Here is a 24,777-nt window from a genome sequence, read left to right on the forward strand (position 1 = left end):
TAAAGTGCCCATTCATCTTAATGCAAACAGTACTTTCAATGTCAAACATCTAAGCAATGAAATTGTTACACATGTAGGAAAGGAGAGCGTGTTTCATATTATGAAGATGCGGACAATTCAGTGAGTGGAAGGATATTTTAGTGCCTTAAGTAGGTGGGTTTGACAGATACCACCACTTACCAACAGGGTTACCCACAGTCCCTTATTACAAGGGACGTCCCTTATTTTTTCCATCTCTGTACAACAAGATCGGGAGTAGCCGAGTGCTGCAAAAAGCAGCAGGAAATACTCTTGGTGAATGTAGGTTAGTACTGCTTATTATCAATAGTACATAATTAATATTAGGAGGAGAGGTGGGGCAGGGGTACTATTTTTGATATACAATGTTGGCAATCCTACCCAGAGAATACATTGTGCAGATTTTCAGAATTTGACCACTCTCTCTCCACTTCAACCCCAGGATCAGGAGATGGGCCTTGGGACTCTAATAACTGAGAAAGTTTGACAGAACTTTTACAATATAGAATAAGTATCATCTGCCATTCAATCTTTGTATTTCTTGCCTCACAAAGTTCTGAGGACATCAGCAAAAATGTTAAAAGCAGGTCTCCCAGAGAGACTGTGTTTGGAAGTGTCAGGTACCACAGGGCAGATTATATCACTGATTCTTCATGTATTTGTACTGGCAAATCACAAAAACTAACCTAACACTGAATATGGCTTTATTCATATGTATATCGCTTACTCTGGAAGAACCAATACATAAAACATTAGAACATATACATTGATAAACAGCTGTTAATGTTGCTCCACAAAACTGAAACAGCTTTTCCCTATGGTATATTAAGGACTAGATCCATACAATTGCTGTGCTCTACAAATTTATGTTTTGTATCACAAGAGTTTTTCTGAGCAGCTGTAGACCTCTGAAATCTTTTTAGTTAAATTGAAAAGTTAACTAAATATGCAATATGTAACAGCTACAGATAGTGAAGCTTGCATACAACAGCTCCCGCTTTCCTCTTCTTTATAAAGAGAGCCATGCCTGCATATTTTATATTTATCTTCTTTGTGTTCTTGTTTTATAGAACATTGAACTGGAAGAAGTTAAATTGTAGACTTGGGGAGAATGTGATGCATTATTCAGATAATACTTCACATCCCAGAGTTCATTTAACAGGTACTCCACCTAATGCAGTCGATCACAACATGTCAGATTAACAATGCTATTTTACCCTGATAGTACTGGGTGCATTTTGTTTTTAATGTGCAGGATCTAGATTTGATTTTTTTTTATTTTTATTTTTTTAAGATCCCTCACTGCTTTTACTTATCAGGTTCAGATGAAGGCCAGCTGGAGATGGTCTTGGTTTTCTGAGATGGTGTCAGCTGCTTACTAGTTACACTCCTTGCTAGTTGGTCAACAGGGAGTGACTTAAAGTGATCTTGAAGTGGCTGCACCTATTCTTGAGGCAGGAGGCAAGGATCTGAAAAGCTGAACCACTTGTAGGAGAACAGGAGAGCAGTAGAGGGTAATGAACTCAGTGAATCCCAACACTGTGATAGCTGGAGAGCGAGCAGCCCTCCCTCAGAAAAGTAAGTCAGGAATTGGCCAAAAAACAGGGATATACTTTCAGCTTCTTAGCTAAGTGCTCTCTAAACATTAACTATATTTACTGGCAAGAAGAACAGGAGGACTTGTGGCACCTTAGAGACTAACAAATTTATTTCAGCATAAGCTTTCGTGAGCTACAGCTCACTTCATCAGTGTGCATCCGATGAAGTGAGCTGTAGCACACGAAAGCTTATGCTCAAATAAATGTGTTAGTCTAAGGTGCCACAAGCACGCCTGTTCTTTTTGCAAATACAGACTAACACATCTGCTACACTGAAACCTATATTTATTGGCTATTTGTCGCTGTTTCTGCAATGGGACTCTGTTAAATGGATTGCGAGGCTGTTTAGCTTCACTCTGCCCCATCAGTAACTAAGGGCTTGTCTACATTACCTGCTGGATCAACAGGCAGCGATTCATCCAGTGGGGGGCGGGGGGAGGGGAGGGTCGATTTATTGTGTCTAGTCTAGACATGATAAATTGACTGCCAAGCACTCTCCCATCGACTCCGGTACTCCAGCAGGGCGAGAGGTGCAGGCGGAGTTGACGGGAGAGTGTCAGTAAATAGATCTAAGTACTTTGACTTCAGCTATGTTATTCACGTAGCTGAAGTTGCAGAACTTAGATTGATTCACCCCCGCCCACAGTGTAGGCCAGGCCTTATTCTGTCACCTTTGCTGAGATGTTGGATCTAGTTTTGTTGATACTACTTACAGTGCATCAAAACAGTATCTTTTTAGTCCAGCAATAGAGGGACACCACCGTTACAGAACTGTGCTAAATGAGTTTTCTAGACTTTTTTAGATCAGCATTTCTCAACAACCAGTCTGTGGACCGGCACCAGTCCCTGAGAGCTCCCTGACATTTTAGGAAGGCAGCTGGTCCCTGGTATCAAAAAGTTGAGAGCTCCAGACAGTTAACAGTTATTTGCATCTGCTAGGAGGCTACAAGCTACAGACTGCTTACCGCTTACTGCTTGGCCCTGCCAGCGGGACCCAAGCTGCTGCCTGATGCAGTGAGGCCTCCCTCCCCACTTGAGAGCAAGGGACCGCTACACCATGGCCCATGAAGTGATGTCTTGAAGGCTTGTCAGGCGTGCACACACTTGGATGTCTTGGGCATCTATAGAGACAAAGCTGACTAAAATCACGTAAGATGTGAGCAAAAAATTGTTCACTGGAAAGTGGGACAGCTGTGACTATAGGATGTTCTAGAGAGCCCCTGTTCTGTGCAGTCAAGGAATATTTTTGTTACATTAACAGCTACAACAAGAATGTGAGGGACATAAAATGAATACTTCTGAACTAATGAAGATGGTAACATGTTGTAAAACAGCAGAATGACTAAGCAGAAAAAAAAATACAGTTGTGGTCAGCAAGGCCTTTTCCTCAAGGATTAGTGTTGGTAACAAGAAGTTAAAATAATGTAACAATCAGAAGTAAATGGAAAATCTCACCAGCCTCATCAAAACAGTACTACACTTAAAGCTAATGATGGGGGACCTTCAGAAGGTTCTAAAATTGTTATGCTCAGCCAAACCTTCAATGTTGTTAATTTTCCACCAAATTTGGTGTATTTCTGAACTCTTCAGCTCCTGGAGTCAGATGTTCATGTGAGAATTTAAACAAAAATAAAATAAAAAAAATCATTGTTTCTAGCCCTTGTCATTGTGAAAGAAATCTGGAAAATATGACCCCAAAAGGCTCAGAATTCAGAAAGCAAATAAGATCTCAATTCTTTCTTTAGTATCATGTTTTGGGTATCTGACTCACAGTTTGAGTGAGATAGGGGCAGGCAGTGAGGGTGCGAGGCAAAGAGATTTTGATAAAATGTGAAGGAAAGAAGTGGGAGCAATAAGAGAAAACTACACTCAAGGGAGGAAAAAAAAAAAGACTAAATGGAAACCACAATTCCTCTGGGGCTAATTTCAGTTGATTTGAAGAGAATGTAATTGATAGGGATATTTTAGATTCAAAAGCAGTGAGAGCTCTGGAAAGTGTTTTGGCTTCATTTTACTTTTTATTTTAGCACTGGCCTGCATCCTTGGGATATATCAGCTCTGGGAGATGTCAGCTTTTCACCACCAGTGGCTGTTCAGGAAGTCTATAGCTGCTTGTCTTACAGGTAACAGATCCCTTAGAACAAATCGACAAGGCAGACTGCAATACACGTAGAGATCTACACCTTTTCCGGTAGTGACAGACTGACCGTGAGAATCTGCAACAGCTGACAGAGCAGTAGCAACTGTGGTGCTGCCTAACATTAAATAAAACATCACAAATTGGAAAAAAAAATGCTGTCCAGTAAAGTGGAGTTGGAGAAGCACTTTACAGCCTGAAAGCTCTGTGGCTTCCCACTATATGATTTAAACTTCCCTTTCTGTAAATGGATAATACACAACTGTCTTTGTGTGAAAGAGGAAAGGGGGCAAATGAAAGCATGTAAAAGATTTGGGGAGCTCTCAGTGGGACACACTGAGTGTGAGTTTGGAGGCTGGAATGACTTTAAAAAAAATCTTACTAGAATTCACTGATGTTTTAGTTTCTAATTATAAAAGAGCAAAACATTTTTGATCTCTCCCATCTCATAATCGGTGCACCATACAGGGTGTGAAGGTTCTGCTTGGGGTAAGGTTTTGACCTTTTTTTTTTATCCTAAATTTGAGATCCAAACACCAGAAGATGGTGAAAGCTTCTCTTACCCAACACTTGTTCCCCCCTGTTCTTAGGATATTAAAAACCCAATCCTGCAAGATGCAGAGCCCCCATCAAATCTCAATCATCTTGCAAAGAACACTTGATACTTCTAAGAATCCAGGTCCAGATGAATTAGTCTTTCAGAAAGCTCTGTTGAAGACCACTTGCTTGAGCGATATTACCTAAATTATTCCCTGTGCACTGTATAATCCATACAATAATAGAATGAGATTTCAACATGCTACTTTTGGAGAATGATACAAATTTACAGTAAATGTATCAGCATGATTGTGTATTACTGATCCCTTTTAGTCCCTCAAGCGCATCCCTTAAGGGATAGGCCTCATGACCTTCACCCCTCTCTTCATGGAAACTTGCAGTTCAAGCATTAGGAGACTGGCCCTCTGGGTTGCAGCCCACCCTTGTTTCCGAACCATGATAATGTGACAGGACCAACTACTTTTGGTTCCAGTGATATTTCTCTTCAGGAACTTGTGACAAGATGTTTGAAGTGACACAAACAGCATCTTCAAAACAAAGTATTATTTATTCATTCACCCAGAGGCCAAGGCGCTGGCTTTTATTTTTCCGGGTTGGTGCTCTGCCCTGAGGCCACGCCTGCACTCTGCCTCTTCCTGTCCCCGCTCCAGCCCCTCCCTGCCGTGAAATTGACGAGACAGCCAACAGTGGAAGTAAGTAAGTGAGTATCTACACCAACACTGCATCACCCTAACTATACAGACATAAGACCTACACCTCTCGCGGAGGTGGAGTTATTGTGTTGGTGTAGTAGGACACTTACATTGGCAGGACAAGGCCGTAGTGCGTACACTGACATAATTAGGTCGACATAAGCTGCCTTATGTCAGCCTAACGGTAGTGTAGACCAGGCCCCAGATTATCTCTATTCTGGGGTTGCAACTAACGTAAACATACCCGAGTTAGCTTTAATTTAGCTTGTCTAAGTTGGAGCAGTGGAGCCGCGGCAGCTTCTGTTTGCCAGAAGCTGGGAATGGGAGACAGGGGGTGGATCACTTGATGATGACCTGTTCTGTTCATTCGCGCTGAAACACCTGGCATTGGCCACTGTCGGAAGACAGGACACTGGGCTTCATGGGCCATTGGCCTGACCCAGTGTGGCCGTTCTTATGAGCTGTACAAGCACTCCTAAAACTCAAGGTAATTATTCAGGTGACAAGCCCACACAGAAACCTGTACTGCTGTGATTGCAGTTCTTTTTCTGGAGCAGTTTATTCACTGCTTTCCCTCTTTCTCCCCCATTATATCATTTAGAGGAGGCACGGTTTCATTGCTATGGCTCTTACTTGCTTTTTGGTTTTGTCCACCTTACAGATGAAATGTTACTGGCAGTAACCTAATTATTGTACCTGATTAAACCATCCCCTCATGGATTTTCACTCTGATGTTCAGTTAATTTGTACTGACATTTTTTCCTTTTTAAGTTTTCACAAAAAAATCATCAAGTTTCTCAGGGAATTTTCAACTCTAAAAGCTTCCGTGATTGCTCTGCAATATCACCACCATCACGTGCCCCAACTCAATATCTGCTAGCAACTTTTGAAACATTTAAAATTCTTTCTAGCCCGTGTGAAAACCACTGTAGTTTAAAATCCTCAGAGCCAACTGCTTTAACATTTCTTCCGTGAGGCATTAGTAAGAACTTGACTCGTCCACGTTGGTTTCATTCTGTTGTTACTTGTTTGAATGGGATAATGATTCGAGATGCTCAGCTAGCAGACTCAAATGGAATTATGTAGTCAAAGATTATTAATCAAAGATGCAGACAGCACTATACAGAAAGAAGACATACCCCTGTAGATGGTGAAGAGGTGGTAGTTTGGTCCCTTTCTCTGTACCTGGTTGCAATGCTGATAATGTTCATTCTCAATCTAACTTTCCAACACTAGTCCCCTTTATAGGGTGTGAGACAAAGAAACTGCTTTTTGGAGGAAAAATTCCTTTCCCATAATTCATTTTACCATGTGTTCTGTTTCTTAATTACTCATGAAATTTCTTGTATGATCCTCAGTTTACTTGATTGATGAGTAAAAAGGACTCTCTAACCTGGTCATTATTACTAACAACTGTGACAACCAACAGTTCTTAATGAGTTACCCATTTTTCAATGGGTGATTATTTTATCCACTACAGAGCCCATCTGCAATAACAAATATCCCTTATCAGTCACCCAGTTTTGTTTATAACATACTTCTGTAGCCACTTTTATTTGTTTGAGGGGTCTTTTCCCTGAACATCTATATTCCCACACACTTGGAGCTGCTGCTGATAATTAGATACAACCCAACACTCAATCACATTAAAAACTCCTGAGTACAGGTCACTCACAGGTTAAGAACTAATGCTCTGGGCCTTAGAATTCAAAGATACTCTTTGCAATATCATACAGATTCTGGGAGAATGGTTAATATGCAAATAACTGTAAGATACAAGAAAAAAAGGACTACAGAGATTCATATTTACTGACAATGTATATCTGATATTTTCATCTTGTGCCTCAAACCCAAGTCAGTTCTGGTTTAGATTGTAAAGTTGTTGTGTTTGTGTCTACAAACAACAATGCAATCACAGTGGCCATTTTCTCATTTCTTGCAATTACTGTATGTTACAATTCCAATAACTCACACAGAAGCCTCTTTGTCCCAAGCCTCTCAACTGAGCTGTATCATACTCTCATAACTCCTAAGCTCTATTCAATTTCTACTCTAGTCAGCTTTTAAAAAATAGAATTTGAAGTAGTTTCAGCTATTATAGCTGCCCTTAAATCCCTTTCCCCATTTTGGTGGCAGTACAATCACATTTTTTATAAAGGTTTTCCTCCCTGTTTTGTGTAAGACCACACAACCAAAAGGGAGGAAGACGACTGTATAAGGGAAACAGTGAAACTAAATATACACAAAGAAATGTTGAACGCACAAAGTGAAGAAACTGGAAAGAAAGAGAAATAGTTTGTCTCTGATCTTTGTTACAGTAACCTTTGGTGTAACCTGTATGAATTTAAATACTTACGACTGTTATAAAAGTGTGATTTTTTTTTAATTGAAAGTGTCCCATTAATTGTTACCTCAAAACATAGTTCAAAAATGTATTTTATTCTCCACTAAATTTTGAAGAAAATGAAATGTTTTCATTTCCGTTAGGAATTTTTCACTGAAATTTTCAGTTTTCAACAACTGAAAACTGAATTTTTTGTTTTTTTGTTTTGTTTTTTTACAAAGCCCTAATAGAAATTTTCTCATGACAGTTTCCATTCATCAAAAAGTAATTTTTCATTGAAAAAACTGATGAACATTTTAATCAGTTCCAGTCACCACATTTCTTTTAATCAATATGTTAAACATCCATTTTTCTTTTAGGCAGAGACAGAGAACTCTTTAGTTAAAGGATTATTTTAAGGAATTAAATTTAGCCCTATCAGGTGGGTTCTGGGTTTCAGGCACAAATTTACATCCATGCATGAGCATCTGTTCCTTTTGTTAAAACACTGATTTTTACATGAACCCCGTCATCAGGATCTGAGCACCTCACAATCTTCAATGTATTGATCCTTAACACCTAAGAAATATTATTATCTCCATTTTACACATGGGAAACTGAAACACAGTTAAGCTTAGTGACTTGTTCAAGCTCAAGAAGTCTGTGATGGAGCAGTGAATTGAACTTGAGTCTCAGAGTAGTGCCCTGACCCCTAGGCCACCCTCATTCTCTAGAATGTAAGTAGAAAGTAACTGACACACATGCTGTCAGAAAGCTGCCCAGTGCCGGATTCAAACTCTGAGTACATGGGTACTGCTCAGGTTCACGGCATGTCAGCTTGAATCACCCAGTTACTCTGACAAGTTGCTCTCCCTCCTGCTTGTCAGTTCCATTCATGCGGGGCGACAGGGTGGAAGCCCCCTTCCGTGGGCAGTCATTCCACACACTTGATTGCATGTCCTTGTTTAGAGTCTCTAGTCACTGCTATAATACAAATAAAAATTCTGGGATATTCCTTTGTTTTTTGCATTGCTCTGGATTTCTTTAGGCATGTAAAGATGCATGTATGGAGACACTGTCCCTTTTCTGCTCCCTTGTGCCCTGTGGAACCATGTGACTTGCTCATGAAAACGGAAAAGAGACATGAGGAGCAGGCGTTTGGATGCTACAGTGAAGAAGATGAGGGCTCCTAGGTATTTGGACACCAAGACCTGCCCAACAAGGATTCACACCATCACACAGCCAACCAGTTTTGAAAGGTAAAAGACTGCTGCCTTCATTTTGAGTAATGGGTAGACTTGCAGTGGGGCACGCACAGTGGTGAGATCTTAGTGGCACTGTCTTTTCATTTTAAGGTCAGGGTCCTGTGAAACAATGTAAATGGAAACACAGTTTATAGATTTCAGAGTGGTAGCCGTGTTAGTCTGTATCCGCAAAGAGAACGAGGAGTCCTTGTGGCACCTTAGAGACTCACATTTATTTGAGCATAAGCTTTATTTGAGCATTAGCCCACGAAAGCTTATGCTCAAATACAAGTGTTAGTTTCTAAGGTGCCACAAGTACTCCTGTTCTTTTTACAGTTTATAGAGTGTGCCTCAGCCTCTGATACTCACTAGAGGGCACTAAGATTCCATTCCCAAAATGATGCTATAGCTTTTGAACAAATGGATTAAGATGCGAACAAATAACGGGCCAGTTTCATTTGGTCGTAATTCCCTCAGTGTAGAATTTGACTAACACCAGGTATGGGCTTGGCCCAATACAGCATGCTGAAATCACCCATGTAATATCCATTTAACACATCCAGATGACACAAAAGCAAGCTTGGTTCTTGTTTCAAGACAAACCTAAAACTTAGGGCAAGTTTGTCAAATTGTTCACAGATATTTTTGAAAATTCAGGCCAGGCGTGAGCAAGGCTGGGCCAAGTGATGGAGACGGATGAAAAACAAAGAAATCTCTTTGGTGGCTAGAGATGGTCCTGAGTGGCAGTGCTTGAATTGGGAAAGTTCAGCGTATTCATAGCTGGGGTTCAGGATCAGACCCATGATTTTGACCTGAAGCCAGATACAACTTGGTGGTTTCAAACAGGACTTTATTATAGGTTTCCAGCTCCATTCAAATCTGAAACTCAAAAATTCAGGGAATACAAATTCCAAAGTACTAAAAAAGGATGTGGATGAATCTCTATCTACCCAGAGATACAAAATGTAAATAGAAAAGGCACGGGGGAACTGGAAACTGAGTGCAAGGGTGGTGGGTTTTATGGATGCTTGTCCATTAGAAGGAAGACTGAGTGCACCAATTTACTTCACCCAGGTCCCCATGTAGTCTTTAGATGGTAACTACTTTTGGTCACTACTGATATGGCATTACTGTGAACTTATGACAAAGGGTCTGATGACCAGACGTCAGAGTTCTCTTATCCCCCCTTTCACCATCTTTTAAGGGTACCAGCGTTATTCGAAATGTCATGCATCCCAGCAGTAACTATTTGGGATATAGAGAAAATGAATCAACTTTCATAAATTATCAGGGTCAATTCCGGTCACTACTTATATCGGAAATCTCTAGGGAAATTGAGGTATTGCAGGGAGAGGTGTTAGAAATGCAGTATTCTCTACCCTTTGAATCAGTGTAGTTTTTATGGGCCATTCTGGTGTTGGGGGGTGTTTTTCTTTTTGTAGGTTTATAATCCCCAAATCCTTCCTCCTCATTCATTAAAGATCTGATGTCACTTTTCCTCAAACTAATGTCCCACACAAATTAATAAAAATGTCCCTGGAGGAGGGATTCTTCACTTCCAACCCAAAGCCATACTGGGTTTACACCAGTGTGGTGGTTTTCACCAGACTTGTATACATATTTACTTTATTGATGCATATGAACTCCTTGCTCTGCAAAAATATTTATTGAAGTGAATGGGTGCCAGCATATGGTGTTTTGGATCATGATCTTATGTAAATGGAAATATGGATATACTGGATAGCTCAGAGGTGGGCAAACTATAGCCCGGGGGCCACATCCGGCCCTCCAGATGTTTTAATCTGGCCCTTGAGCTCCCGCCGGGAAGCGGGGTCTGGGGCTTGCCCTGCTCCAGCACTGCAGCCAGGGAGCGAGGTCGGGGTCTTGTCCCACTCCACACAGCTCCCGGAAGAAGCGGCACATCCCCACTCTGGCTCCTCCACCCCCACCCTCCCGCCACGAGAGCCAATGAGAGCTGCAGGGGCAGCACCTGCACACAGGGCAGCACGCAGAGCTGCCTGGCTGCACCTCCGCATAGGAGCTGGAGAGGGGACATGTTGCTGTTTCTGGGAGCTGCTTGAGGTAAGCGCTGCCCCTGACCCTCTCCCATGCTCAAACCCCCTGCCCCAGCCCTGGTGCCCCTCCTGCCCTCTGAACCTTTGGTTCCAGCCTGGAGCACCCTCCTGCACCCCAACTCCTCATTCTCAGCCCCATCTCACACCCCCAGCCAGAGCCCTCACACCCTCCTGCAACCCCCAATTTCATGAGCATTCATGGTCCACCATACAATTTCCATACCCAGATGTAGCCCTCGGGGCAAAAAGTTTGCCCACCCCTGGGATAGATGCACTCTGAAATGTTGTGGTGCTGTATATGTAAATGCCAGGTATGCATAGCACTCAACTATGCTGGCTAATGCTGAGCTGCTAAATGAGGTATTTGCACTGAGAGAATCAGGATTCTAGCAGCTAGGCAACATGGAAGTGACAGATTCAAGATGCAAAATGATGCTGTCACCCTACAGCCCTTTCACATTAGATGATCCATCATTAGCTCCAGTGCTCATTGCTGGCAATGTCGGTGAAGGCCATCAAGGGCCTCAAATGTTACAATTCAGAAACTGCACTCTGCTGATAGAAATTAAAATCAGGGCTGGAGAATAAAGTAACTTCTAAGGACCAGCTCCATGATTGCTGAATGACAGCTGTACCTAAGAAGTGAGCCTTCTTTTGTGCTGTACAGATTAAAATCCATTGTCAAAGAAAATCCTTCATAAAGCATGAACTGGAGGTCTTTTTGTCTGGATCATCCCAAATTATCACCCGCTTGCCTAGGGTGCATAACCCTTTGGCAACCTTTGAGGAAGTAGAAATTTACCTAGGGATATTACAAAACACAGATGTATCCTGCTGTTTTTATCAGCCACTTCTGGGATGGACAGAACCCAGACCATTAAGAGGAACAATCAAGGACAGTCACTTGTGGTTAATTACCCACAGCTATTATACAGTAGAGGTATAGTGCAGTAAATTGCAGACACCTAACAAATAAAGGAATCCTAATTCAATTAATAACACTCCAACCTGCAGACATCCAACATGTCCTTCCAACCTTACACCCCAGATTAGGAGTGTCTCTTTCGCACTGGAGGGTTATTCCCTGGCCTGTCAGACTCTTTGGGCCTACAGTAGCAGCAACAGATGGTCCCTGGCTGCAGCCCACACCGTGCAGTCTCCTTTTCCCAGATCCCATCCTCCAACTGTTGGAGCACTAGCAGCAGGAAGTCAGGGTGGGATTTTCAGCTAGCTCACTAACCAACTGAGGCTCCAGAGGCAGGGCTAGTCTCTTCATGGCACTGCTTTTGATATGTGGCAAAGAGGCTACCCAAAGTATTTCTGCATTGAATCAAGTGTGTGCTGCACTGGACCATATGCCTGTGTATAAGAGTGCATAAACTGTGTTGTCCCAGTGCCTAACCCATCAGGTCACAGAGGGTGGCTTTTTCCTACCCTTCAAAAACTGGTGTTTTAGTTTACTGGAGATCTTCTAGCAGCTACATCACTGCTGTGATCGTTGCCAATACCACGCCATGCGTTAGAGAGCTGTGGTATCCTAACAGCCTTGTGAAAACAAACAAGCAACCTGCCTTCACAACTAATGCAGCCGTCACACATAGTGACCTCTGAGCTCACTCACAAACCAAAGCTTTCTATGGAGTAGGAAAAGCTCTTGCTTAACCATGCATGCAAATAAGGGCCAAATCCTAAAAAGGGCTGAGCATCTGAAACTCCCACTGATAGGAAGAAGGATGGTCATGTAAGGCACTAACAGGCACTCAGAAGAACCGTTCCCAGCCCTGCCACAGACGGCGGCTGTGACTTTGGGAAGGTCATTTAATCTGTCTCTCACATTCTAATCAGTTTTTTTTTAAAAAAGACACTTATTTCTGTGCCTAAGGGTGCTGTGGTATTAAATCCATAAATATTTTGGGAGGTGCTCTGCTGATGCTTAGAAAGATAGCTGTAGGTCAGACAGATCTGGCAACGTCCTGCCACATCCTCAAGAGACATTACTGAATTAAGGTTAAGTATCTTTGGGGTCCATTGTATTAAATGAATGGTTTATGTATTATTATGGGCCTGGATTGTATGTTACCACTCTAGGTGGGAGATGTGATGTGAGGCAGAGGGTTCAAAGGACTATATTGAAATTGTGCCAGACAAGAATGGACTTGTGGGACAATAAATGTTAAATGGATTTCCTGGGGAATACCTAGGGAGAGGTTATTGCAAATTCCCCAGCTCTGGTTATACAAGAACTCGGCCTCTTGAAGTCATGCTCTGAGGAGAGGGTGATTGTCTGCTGATCACCTAATCCTGGAGGCTCACGATCAAAGGTTCAAGCTCTGTTAACGGAAGACTGAGCTATTCATTGTCCGTAGCAGATTACCACATGGGCTGATGGGGCCTGTGCCCACAGGCCCTGGCCAATTTGGGAGCCCCCGCAGGCAGAACTCTGGACCCGCCGCCCTGCTCCTCCTCTTCCCCTGAGGTCCCGCCCCCTGGCCAGGCCAGATACCAGAGCTGTGGTAGGGTGAACATATTCTCTTCCTCCCAACCCCCGTGCAGAGCTGGCCAAGCTGCTCTCCTTCCCCCTCTTTCTCCACAGAGCTGGCCCCTCAAGTCCCTCTCTCCCCTTCCTCCCAAGTGGAACTTCTCCCGTCAACCCATCTCTCCTCTCCCCTTCCTTCTGTGAGGAGCTTCCCCTGCCCCAAGCCCCTCTCTCCCTTCCCTTCACCTCTTGCACGGAGCTGCCTCCCCCCAAGCCCTTCTGCCTGCCCCCCACCATTTTACACACAGGTATAGTAAAACACACAGAGGTTAAGTAAATTGCCTACAGTCAAGCACAAAGTGAATCAGTTATCACTGCTAGTTAGTAGGGTTGCCAACCCTCCAAGATTGTCCTGGAGTCTCCAGGAATTAAAGATTAACCTTTAATTAAATGTCACGTGATGAAACCGCCCGGAATATGTTCAACCAAAATTGGCCACCCTGCTCGTTAGAGAACTCAAGAGTCCTGACTCCCAGTCTCCAACACTTACCAATAGACAATAGTGTTTTAATAAAAAGCCTCGTGTCTCAGCTATTACAATATTTGGCACTTGGGCAGAGTTCCGTGGCATAATGCTGTGTTATGTGTTCAGCTAGCTGCAGCTGTCCACACTCACTCACCTGAAACGCCAGGCTTCAAAACTACTGTCACAAGTATCAGCAGGGTTATTAATTCAAAACCAAACACTTTATTGAAAAGATGACAACTTTAAGATAGCCACATTTTTAGTGCATTGAACCATTTTTTCATTCATATTTATTTCTGCGCTGCCTATCTTATATTAGTGTTTTAGATTCTGCCCTGAGCAACTTACAATCTAGTATTTTTCCAATAAATACGTAGCTTATATTTAGTGTTTTTAAACTACAAGCTGCTTTATAAAAGCTGAATAATTCATCCTCACTCCCTGCTGGGAGGTAAGTAAGTAAAAATTATTTTATGATTTAGAAACTCAACAACGCAAAGTTATGCAGCAAGAAAAGATCCCCTAGCAAGGAAAAGAACTCATGTTTCTGGATCCACAGCCAGTACCCAGACACTCTGACTACATCAGCTTCTCCAACCGTTCGAAAAAGAAAATTTACATATTGTATCTAAGTTAGACAGGAACAATTGAAGTATTTTAAATTATTACATATTTTTCTTTATTAAACCAGTTGCAATAAGATAGTCAGTTCTAGCTTATTTAAAACAATAAAAGGCAGTTGTCCTCAATACCTAGCTGGTTTCCTCTCACAGCTGATTTTTTAAAAAGACTTTTCCAGCCAACCCAATACATTACATATAAGCTGTCAAGGTTCCTCCCTGTCATAAAGGGAAGGGTAAACCCCTTTGAAATCCCTCCTGGCCAGGGGAAAGCTCCTCTCACCTGTAAAGGGTTAAGAAGCTAAAGGTAACCTCGCTGGCACCTGACCAAAATGACCAATGAGGAGACAAGATACTTTCAAAAGCTGGGAGGAGGGAGAGAAACAAAGGGTCTGTGTCTGTCTGTAGTCGTCTTGGCCAGGGACAGACCAGGAATGGAGTCTTAGAACTTTTAGTAAGTAATCTAGCTAGGTATGTGTTAGATTATGATTTCTTTAAATGGCTGAGAAAAGAATTGTGCTGAATAGAATAACTATTTCTGTCTGTGTATCTTTTTTGTAACTTAAGGTTTTGCCTAGAGGGGTTCTCTATGTTTTTGAATCTAATTACCCTGTAAGATATCTACCATCCTGATTTTACAGGGGGGATTTCTTTATTTCTATTTACTTCTATTTTTTATTAAAAGTCTTCTTGTAAAACACTGAATGCTTTTTCATTGTTCTCAGATCCAAGGGTTTGGGTCTGTGGTCACCTATGCAAATTGGTGAGGCTTTTTATCCAACATTTCCCAGGAAAGGGGGGGGTGCAAGTGTTGGGAAGATTGTTCATTGTTCTTAAGATCCAAGGGTCTGGGTCTGTAGTCACCTAGGCAAATTGGTGAGGCTTTTTACCAAACCTTGTCCAGGAAGTGGGGTGCAAGGTTTTGGGAAGTATTTTGGGGGGAAGGACGCGTCCAAACAGCTCTTCCCCAGTAACCAGTATTAGTTTGGTGGTGGTAGCGGCCAGTCCAAGGTGTAATATTTTGTACCTTGGGGAAGTTTTGACCTAAGCTGGTAAAGATAAGCTTAGGAGGTTTTTCATGCAGGTCCCCACATCTGTACCCTAGAGTTCAGAGTGGGGGAGGAACCGTGACATGGTGGCACAGGGGTGGGATTAACCTGAAATCATTTTGAGATCCAGTTGAGATTTTTTGAACTAGAAATACAGATTTTAAAAAGGAATTTTTAGGAAGTCCAGAAGCAGCTTTGAAACTGAAAGCAGCTTGGTTTCTCTCTGCTTTGTGGCCAAGCAGAGACAAAAGGGGATTATCTTGTGAATTGCAGGTTTTCTTTGCCTGGAGGCAGGGTACTTAACTCCTGCAGGGAAATTCACAGTCTTCCAACCCAGAGGTTTTTTTTCTTTTCTTCCTAAAAGTAAATAGGGGGTGTGTGCTCTACCCATTTGCCTGGAGACAAAAGTGGCAGGGTTTTTTTTAGGATTTTGATTTTTTTTTGTTTTACAAGGAGCACATGTTTGAAAAAAATTTTTTTTTTCTTCTTTGGGCTGGGTAAGCAGGTTTCCAAGTAGTTGGAGGTTTTTTGCTTTAATTTGGGCCCAGAGCAGAGACAAGGGAATTGTCTTTTTCTGTAGGCTGACAATCACTATCAGAGAATAGGTATTCTATTCCAGCACAGCAAAATTTTACAGCCAAGTTTTGTTTGTTTATTTCTAAACCTCGGGTGTAAAGTTAGTTAAAAACAGAGAGGTTAGAATGGCCAAATCCTCGGCTCGACTACAGTTGGAATTAGCCAAATTTCAGGCTGAGGAAAAACAAAGGGAACATGAAAGACAGATAGAACTCATGCGGCTGGAGAAGGAGGTACAGGAGGCTGCCCACAAGAGGGAAATGGAGGCAAGGAAGCATGTGGAGGAGATGGAGAGGATAAAGGCCCAGCAGAATATACCAACAAACCCTAGCAATCCTTCTCCAGGTACCACTTCCCATCCCAGAAAGTTCCCCACCTACAAGGCAGGTGATGATACTGAGGCCTTCTTAGAAAACTTCGAAAGGGCCTGCCTTGGGTACAACATCTCTACTGACCAATACATGGTAGAGCTGAGGCCGCAGCTCAGTGGACCCTTAAGCTGAGGTGGCAGCTGAAATGCCTAAAGAACATATGAACAAGTATGAACTGTTTAAATCCAAGGCGAGAGTCAGAATGGGGATAACACCCGAGCAGTCTCGTCGGAGGTTCCGAGCCCTAAGGTGGAAACCAGACATGTCATTTACCCGACATGCCTACCACATTGTGAAACATTGGGATGCCTGGATATCAGGAGCAAGTGTTGAATCTCCAGTAAATTTGCCCTTCCTAATGCAAATGGAACAATTCTTAGAGGGTGTTCCTGAGGAAATAGAAAGATACATCCTAGATGGGAAACCCAAAACTGTAATCGAGGCAGGAGAGATTGGAGCCAGATGGGTGGAGGTGGCAGAGAAGAAGAAAACTGGTCGCAGTTGGAGCGGAGACCAGAAGGGACCACCCCAGACCACACCCTATTACCGGGGGCCGCCCAAAGCCCCACCTACCTCCCAAAGAACCCTCCAGACCCCTTATCGTCCCACCACCCCGTTCTCCAGCAACCCACCTCGCCCCGGTGACCCGTCAGCTGGACGATGTTTTAAATGTAACGAGCTGGGGCATGTAAAGGCCAACTGCCCCAAGAACCCCAACAGATGACAGTTCATTGCACCGGAATCACACCAGAGGTCCACAGGCCCAGATACCTCCCAGATACCCTTGGAGCAGAGGGAAACTGTGAGTGTGGGCGGGAAGAAGGTCACCGCGTGGAGGGACACCGGAGCACAAGTGTCAGCTATCCATGCTTCCTTAGTGGACCCCAATTTAATCAACCCCGAGATCCAAGTGACGATTCAACCCTTCAAGTCCAACTCTTTCAATTTGCCTACAGCCAAGTTGCCTGTCCAGTACAAGGGCTGGTCAGGAATGTGGACTTTTGCAGTCTATGATGATTATCCCATCCCCATGCTGTTGGGGGAAGACTTGGCCAATCACGTGAAGCAGGCCAAGAGGGTGGGAACGGTCACCCGCAGCCAGGCTAAACAAGCCGTGGGGCCTAGCTCTGTTCCGGAAACTGCTATCAGGGCCCGGTCAGAGGTGATGGACCCGGACCCCAGGCCAATGTCTGCAACAGCAGTAGTGGATCCAGTCCCAGAGACCCAGACGGAACCAGTCCCAGAACCGGAACCAGCCAAACAACCAACACCAGACCCCGTGCCAGCACTGAATCCAGTACTTGCAACCTCAACACCAGAGGGCCCCACCGAACCTGAACTGGCAGCAGCCGATAACCCTACACAAGAGGCTCAGCCGGAGCCTGAATCCCAACATAGTGCACCAGCGGAGAGCGGTTCACAGTCAACAGAAACAGCTCCATCCCCTATATCGCTTCCAGAGGGACCAAGCCTATGTCCCCAATCCAATGAGGAACTGATGTCTCCAGCATCAAGGGAACAGTTCCAGACCGAACAGGAAGCAGATGAAAGCCTCCAGAGAGCGTGGACGGCGGCACGGAGCAACCCACCGCCTCTCAGCTCTTCTAATCGATCCAGGTTTGTTGTAGAAAGAGGACTTTTATACAAGGAAACTCTTTCTGGGGGACACCAGGAAGACTGGCATCCTCAGAGACTAAATACCAACTAAATACCGGGCCAAGCTCTTGAGCTTAGCCCATGATCACCCTAGTGGCCATGCTGGGGTGAACAGGACCAAAGACCGTTTGGGGGGGTCATTCCACTGGGAGGGAATGGGCAAGGATGTTTCTACCTATGTCCAGTCTTGTGAGGTGTGCCAAAGAGTGGGAAAACCCCAAGACCAGGTCAAAGCTCCTCTCCAGCCACTCCCCATCATTGAAGTTCCATTTCAGCGAGTAGCTGTGGATATTCTGGGTCCTTTTCCGAAAAAGACACCCAGAGGAAAGCAGTACATACTGACTTTCATGGATTTTGCCACCCGATGGCCGGAAGCAGTAGCTCTAAGCAACACCAGGGCTTGCCAGGCACTAGCAGACATTTTTGCCAGGGTAGGTTGGCCCTCCGACATCCTCACAGATGCAGGGACTAATTTCCTGGCAGGAACTATGAAAAACCTTTGGGAAGCTCATGGGGTAAATCACTTGGTTGCCACTCCTTACCATCATCAAACAAATGGCATGGTGGAGAAGTTTAATGGAACTTTGGGGGCCATGATACGTAAATTCGTAAATGAGCACTCCAATGATTGGGACCTAGTATTGCAGCAGTTGCTCTTTGCCTACAGAGCTGTACCACATCCCAGTTTAGGGTTTTCCCCATTTGAACTTGTATATGGCCGTGAGGTTAAGGGGCCATTGCAGTTGGTGAAGCAGCAATGGGAGGGATTTACACCTTCTCCAGGAACTAACATTCTGGACTTTGTAACCAACCTACAAAACACCCTCCGAACCTCTTTAGCCCTTGCTAGAGAAAACTTACAGGATGCTCAAAAAGAGCAAAAAGCCTGGTATGATAAACATGCCAGAGAGCGTTCCTTCAAAGTAGGAGACCAGGTCATGGTCTTAAAGGCGCTCCAGGCCCATAAAATGGAAGCATCGTGGGAAGGGCCATTCGTGGTCCAGGAGCACCTGGGAGCTGTTAATTATCTCATAGCATTCCCCACCTCCAACCGAAAGCCTAAGGTGTATCATATTAATTCTCTAAAGCCCTTTTATTCCAGAGAATTAAAGGTTTGTCAGTTTACAGCCCAGGGAGGAGACGACGCTGAGTGGCCTGAAGGTGTCTATTACGAAGGGAAATGTGCTGGTGGTGTGGAAGAGGTGAACCTCTCCATGACCCTTGGGCGTATGCAGCGACAGCAGATCCAGGAGCTGTGCACTAGCTACGCGCCAACGTTCTCAGCCACCCCAGGACTGACTGAACGGGCATACCACTCCATTGACACAGGTAATGCTCACCCAATTAGGGTCCACCCTTACCGGGTGTCTCCTCAAGCTAAAACTGCTATAGAACGGGAGATCCAGGATATGTTACAGATGGGTGTAATCCGCCCCTCTGAAAGTGCATGGGCATCTCCAGTGGTTCTAGTTCCCAAACCAGATGGGGAAATACGTTTTTGCGTGGACTACCGTAAGCTAAATGCTGTAACTCGCCCAGACAACTATCCCATGTCACGCACAGATGAACTATTAGAGAAACTGGGACGGGCCCAGTTCATCTCTACCTTGGACTTAACCAAGGGGTACTGGCAGGTACCGCTAGATGAATCTGCCAAGGAAAGGTCAGCCTTCATCACACATCTCGGGCTGTATGAATTTAATGTACTCCCTTTCGGGCTGCGAAATGCACCCGCCACTTTCCAAAGACTTGTAGATGGTCTCCTAGCGGGATTAGGAGAATATGCAGTCGCCTACCTTGACGATGTGGCCATATTTTCGGATTCCTGGGCAGACCACCTGGAACATCTACAAAAAGTCCTTGAGCGCATAAGGGAGGCAGGACTAACTGTTAAGGCTAAGAAGTGTCAAATAGGCCTAAACAGAGTGACTTACCTTGGACACCAGGTGGGTCAAGGAACTATCAGCCCCCTACAGGCCAAAGTGGATGCTATCCAAAAGTGGCCTGTCCCAAAGTCAAAGAAACAGGTTCAATCCTTCTTAGGCTTGGCCGGTTATTACAGACGATTTGTACCGCACTACAGCCAAATCGCTGCCCCACTGACAGACCTAACCAAAAAGAAACAGCCAAATGCTGTTCAGTGGACCGGAAAGTGTCAGAAGGCCTTTAACAAGCTTAAAGCGACACTCATGTCTGACCCTGTACTAAGGGCCCCAGACTTTGACAAACCGTTCCTAGTAACCACAGATGCATCCGAGCGTGGTGTGGGAGCAGTTTTAATGCAGAAAGGACCTGATCAAGAATTCCACCCTGTAGTGTTTCTCAGCAAAAAACTGTCTGAGAGGGAAAGCAACTGGTCAGTCACTGAAAAAGAATGTTATGCCATTGTCTACGCTCTGGAAAAGCTACGCCCATATGTTTGGGGACGGCGTTTCCACCTGCAAACCGACCATGCTGCACTAAAGTGGCTTCACACCGTCAAAGAAACTAACAAAAAACTTCTTCGGTGGAGTTTAGCTCTCCAAGATTTTGATTTCGACATCCAACACATCTCAGGAGCTTCTAACAAAGTGGCTGATGCACTCTCCCGTGAAAGTTTCCCAGAATCAACTGGTTAAAATCGTCCTTGAGATGTGGAAAATATTGTTAGTCTTTATGTACTTGGTAGTATATTTAGAGATGCATGTGTCTTATTAACTCTGTTTTCCTAGAGCTCCAGGAAGAAATCCCAGCCAGTGTTTCACCCTAGCTGAGATTTGGGGGGCGTGTCATAAATATAAAGGGAAGGGTAAACCCCTTTGAAATCCCTCCTGGCCAGGGGAAAGCTCCTCTCACCTGTAAAGGGTTAAGAAGCTAAAGGTAACCTCGCTGGCACCTGACCAAAATGACCAATGAGGAGACAAGATACTTTCAAAAGCTGGGAGGAGGGAGAGAAACAAAGGGTCTGTGTCTGTCTGTAGTCGTCTTGGCCAGGGACAGACCAGGAATGGAGTCTTAGAACTTTTAGTAAGTAATCTAGCTAGGTATGTGTTAGATTATGATTTCTTTAAATGGCTGAGAAAAGAATTGTACTGAATAGAATAACTATTTCTGTCTGTGTATCTTTTTTGTAACTTAAGGTTTTGCCTAGAGGGGTTCTCTATGTTTTTGAATCTAATTACCCTGTAAGATATCTACCATCCTGATTTTACAGGGGGGATTTCTTTATTTCTATTTACTTCTATTTTTTATTAAAAGTCTTCTTGTAAAACACTGAATGCTTTTTCATTGTTCTCAGATCCAAGGGTTTGGGTCTGTGGTCACCTATGCAAATTGGTGAGGCTTTTTATCCAACATTTCCCAGGAAAGGGGGAACATTTCCTGGGAAATGTTGGATAAAAAGCCTCACCAATTTGCATAGGTGACCACAGACCCAAACCCTTGGATCTGAGAACAATGAAAAAGCATTCAGTGTTTTACAAGAAGACTTTTAATAAAAAATAGAAGTAAATAGAAATAAAGAAATCCCCCCTGTAAAATCAGGATGGTAGATATCTTACAGGGTAATTAGATTCAAAAACATAGAGAACCCCTCTAGGCAAAACCTTAAGTTACAAAAAAGATACACAGACAGAAATAGTTATTCTATTCAGCACAATTCTTTTCTCAGCCATTTAAAGAAATCATAATCTAACACATACCTAGCTAGATGACTTACTAAAAGTTCTAAGGCTCCATTCCTGTTCTGTCCCTGGCAAGAGCAGCCTCCAGACAGACACAGACCCTTTGTTTCTCTCCCTCCTCCCAGCTTTTGAAAGTATCTTGTCTCCTCATTGGTCATTTTGGTCAGGTGCCAGCGAGGTTACCTTTAGCTTCTTAACCCTTTACAGGTGAGAGGAGCTTTCCCCTGGCCAGGAGAGATTTCAAAGGGGTTTACCCTTCCCTTTATATTTATGACATAAGCTATCTAGGCTTTTCTCTGCTCCTCTCTCACCAGATTCATTCCTTGCCTATTTGAATGGGACTTTTAGACTGCCAAAATTTCACCTCTTTGAAATATGTACACCCACTGCTCCCTTCCTCCCTGTATTTGTAAACAGACCTTCCCTTGTAGGAGGCTCCCTGGCCCCCCCTATTTGGAGCTGCCCTGCTCCCGAGCCCCTTTTTAGTAAAATTGTGCATTTGTCCCATTTGTTCTTGCCAACTGATGATGGACAATTGCTCAGTTTTGCAAAAAAAGTCAGAATATCCAGGGTAGGGCTTAAAAAGGGGACTGTCCTGGCCAAAACAGGGCATATAGTCACCCTAGACTGTGGTTAGAGCGGTCCAGGAAGCCTGGACAGCTCTGGGGAGCCCCGGACCCTCCACCTGCCCTGGTCAAGGAGCAAGGGTGCCAGAGAGCAGCCCCTGGCCCATGTTCCTGCCCCCCAGGGTGTGCGGTCCAGGACAGGTGGAGGGCCAAGGCTCCCTACAGCAGCCCAGGCCCTCTGGGCAGCTCTTACCATGGCCTGGCTTCTGGCTAGGCAAGGTGTAGAGCCATAGTGAGACAGGGAGGAGCAGGGGGCCCCGTGGGGGTGTGTGTATGGGGCCCAAATGTTCTTTGTGGCTAGGGCCCCAATAAATCTTAATCCACCTCTGTTCATGGTGGACATATCACAGGAGACAGTTCTGAACTTGTAAGCATGGGGGAACAGTTGTGGGTTTTGAAGGACTGACACCTACCAGAGCCAAGGTTTGGAGTTGGGATGACCCCTGCTAAGCTTTTTAGAATGCAGGTAGGTTCTTTATTGTTTTCTCTGTAACGCTTTCACCTCAAGTGTAAATGTGCTTGTTTGCAAAGACCTGTGTGGTAGCTTGTAACTGTGGGAAATACACTGGGCGTAGCCTCTGTAGATAAAGCAAAGCAAAGCAAAGCAAAGCACAGTTGCTGGCCTTTCAGGCAATCTGGGTTGCTGGGGATATCACAGTGTAGACAGGGAACTGTGTAGCCTGGAATAACCCCAGTGAGAAGGGAGAGACATGCAATTCTCTGGCCCAGAAGGCGACAGCTGGGAGCCTAAAACCAGATGATTTTGGTGAACTACAGCAGGGGAATATAGGGGCAGTTACCTGAATTGTGACAGTGGGTACACAGCAGCTTTCAGGATTTGATCCAGAATTTTTAAACAAAATTCAAAAGAAAAAATGAAAATAAAAAAATCTGTGGTGTATCAACATGTGCCCTTTTCTATACATAAGACATACAGACATAACTGTGTGTTACATGAGAATGGCCATACTAGGTCAGACCAAAGGTGCATTTGGCCAAGTATCCTGTCTTCTGACAGTGGCCAACTCCAGGTGCCGAAGAGGGAATGAACAGACAGGTAATCATAAAGTGATCCATCCCCTATTGCCCATTCCGAGCTTCTGGCAAACAGGCTAGAAACACTATCCCTGCCTATCCTGGCTAATAGCCAATGATGGACCTATCCTTCATGAATTTATCTAGTTCTTTTTTTAATCCTGCTATAGTCTTGGCCTTCACAACATCCTCTGGCAAAGAGTTCTACAGGTTGACTGTACATTGTGTGAAGAAATACTTTTTTTAGCTGCCTATTCTGCTGCCTATTAATTTCATTTGGTGACCCCTAATTCTTGTGTTATGAGTAAATAACATTTCCTTATTTACTTTCTCCACACCAGTCATGAATTTATAGACCTCAATCATATCCCCCCCCCCCCCAGTCATCTCTTTTCCAAGCTGAAAAGTCCCAGTTTTATTACTCTTTCCTCAAACCCCTAATCATTTTGTTGCCCTTTTCTGAACCTTTTCCAATTCCAATATATCTTTTTTGCGATGGGGCAACCACATCTGCACGCAGTATTCAAGATGTGGGTGTACCATGTATTTATATAGAGGCAATGTGATATTTTCTGTCTTATTATCTATCCCTTTCTTAATGATGTCCAACAATCTGTTCGCTTTTTTGACTGCCGCTGCACATTGAGTGGATGTTTTCAGAGAACTATCCACAATGACTCCAAGATCTCTTTCTTGAGTGGTAACAGCTAATTTAGACCCCATCATTTTATACGTATAGTTAGGATTATGTTTTCCAATGTGTATTACTTCACATTTATCAACATTGAATTTCATCTGCCATTTTACTGCCCAGTCACCCAAGTTTTGTAAGATCCCTTTATAACTCTTCGCAGTGAAGTCTGCTTTGGACTTAACTATCTTGAGTAGTTTTGTATCATCAACAAATTTTGCCACCTCACTGTTTACCTCTTTTTCCAGCTCATTTATGAATATGTTGAACAGTACCGGTCCCAGTACAGACCCCTGGGGGACACCAGCATTTACCTCTCTCCATTCTGAAAAATGACCATTGGAAGACATACTGATGGAATGGCACTATGAATAAAATGACTCCTTTGTGGAAGCCCTTTTCTTGGTATATTTCCATTACCATGGATGAGGTTGAGACTTTTTAAACTGTACTTTGAAATTCAGCTATTTAAAAAGGGCCTTTTTTTTTTTTTATAGGCACTGAATAATTTTGGAACCCATGGGTGGAGACCTAGATGCTTCAGATGCAGATGTGTGTAACCCTTCTATCTTGTGATTATTGGCAGCAAAAAGGGTCAGATTCAATATATTTTGGCTCCCTCTTGACAAAACTAAACTGCCTTAAGCCCTCACCCAGAAACCTGCAAAAACTAAACAGATGCCCTTATCAGACAGAACTTCCCCACTCCAAGACTGTTTACACTCAAATAAATCTTTACTGGGGAGAAGAAAACAGACAAACTTGGGGAAACACAGCAAGTGAGAGAGTGAGTGTGTGGCCCATGCCTGCTTGGTGTGGCACTCTATCGCCCTCTAGTGGTAGT

General features: G+C 43.8%; 1 long non-coding RNA gene across 1 annotated transcript; it reads left to right on the forward strand.

Moving 5' to 3' along the window:
* Positions 1 to 1,106: 1,106 nt before the first annotated feature.
* LOC311516159 lies at positions 1,107 to 24,299 on the forward strand. The gene is made up of 4 exons (XR_014710352.1): positions 1,107 to 1,180; positions 3,644 to 3,739; positions 8,375 to 8,585; positions 24,182 to 24,299. It is a non-coding gene; the product is annotated as an uncharacterized lncRNA (long non-coding RNA).
* Positions 24,300 to 24,777: the final 478 nt, after the last annotated feature.

The sequence above is a fragment of the Lepidochelys olivacea genome (assembly GCF_965140295.1).
Source record: "Lepidochelys olivacea isolate rLepOli2 genome assembly, chromosome: 2".
NCBI classification, from domain to species: Eukaryota; Metazoa; Chordata; order Testudines; family Cheloniidae; genus Lepidochelys; species Lepidochelys olivacea.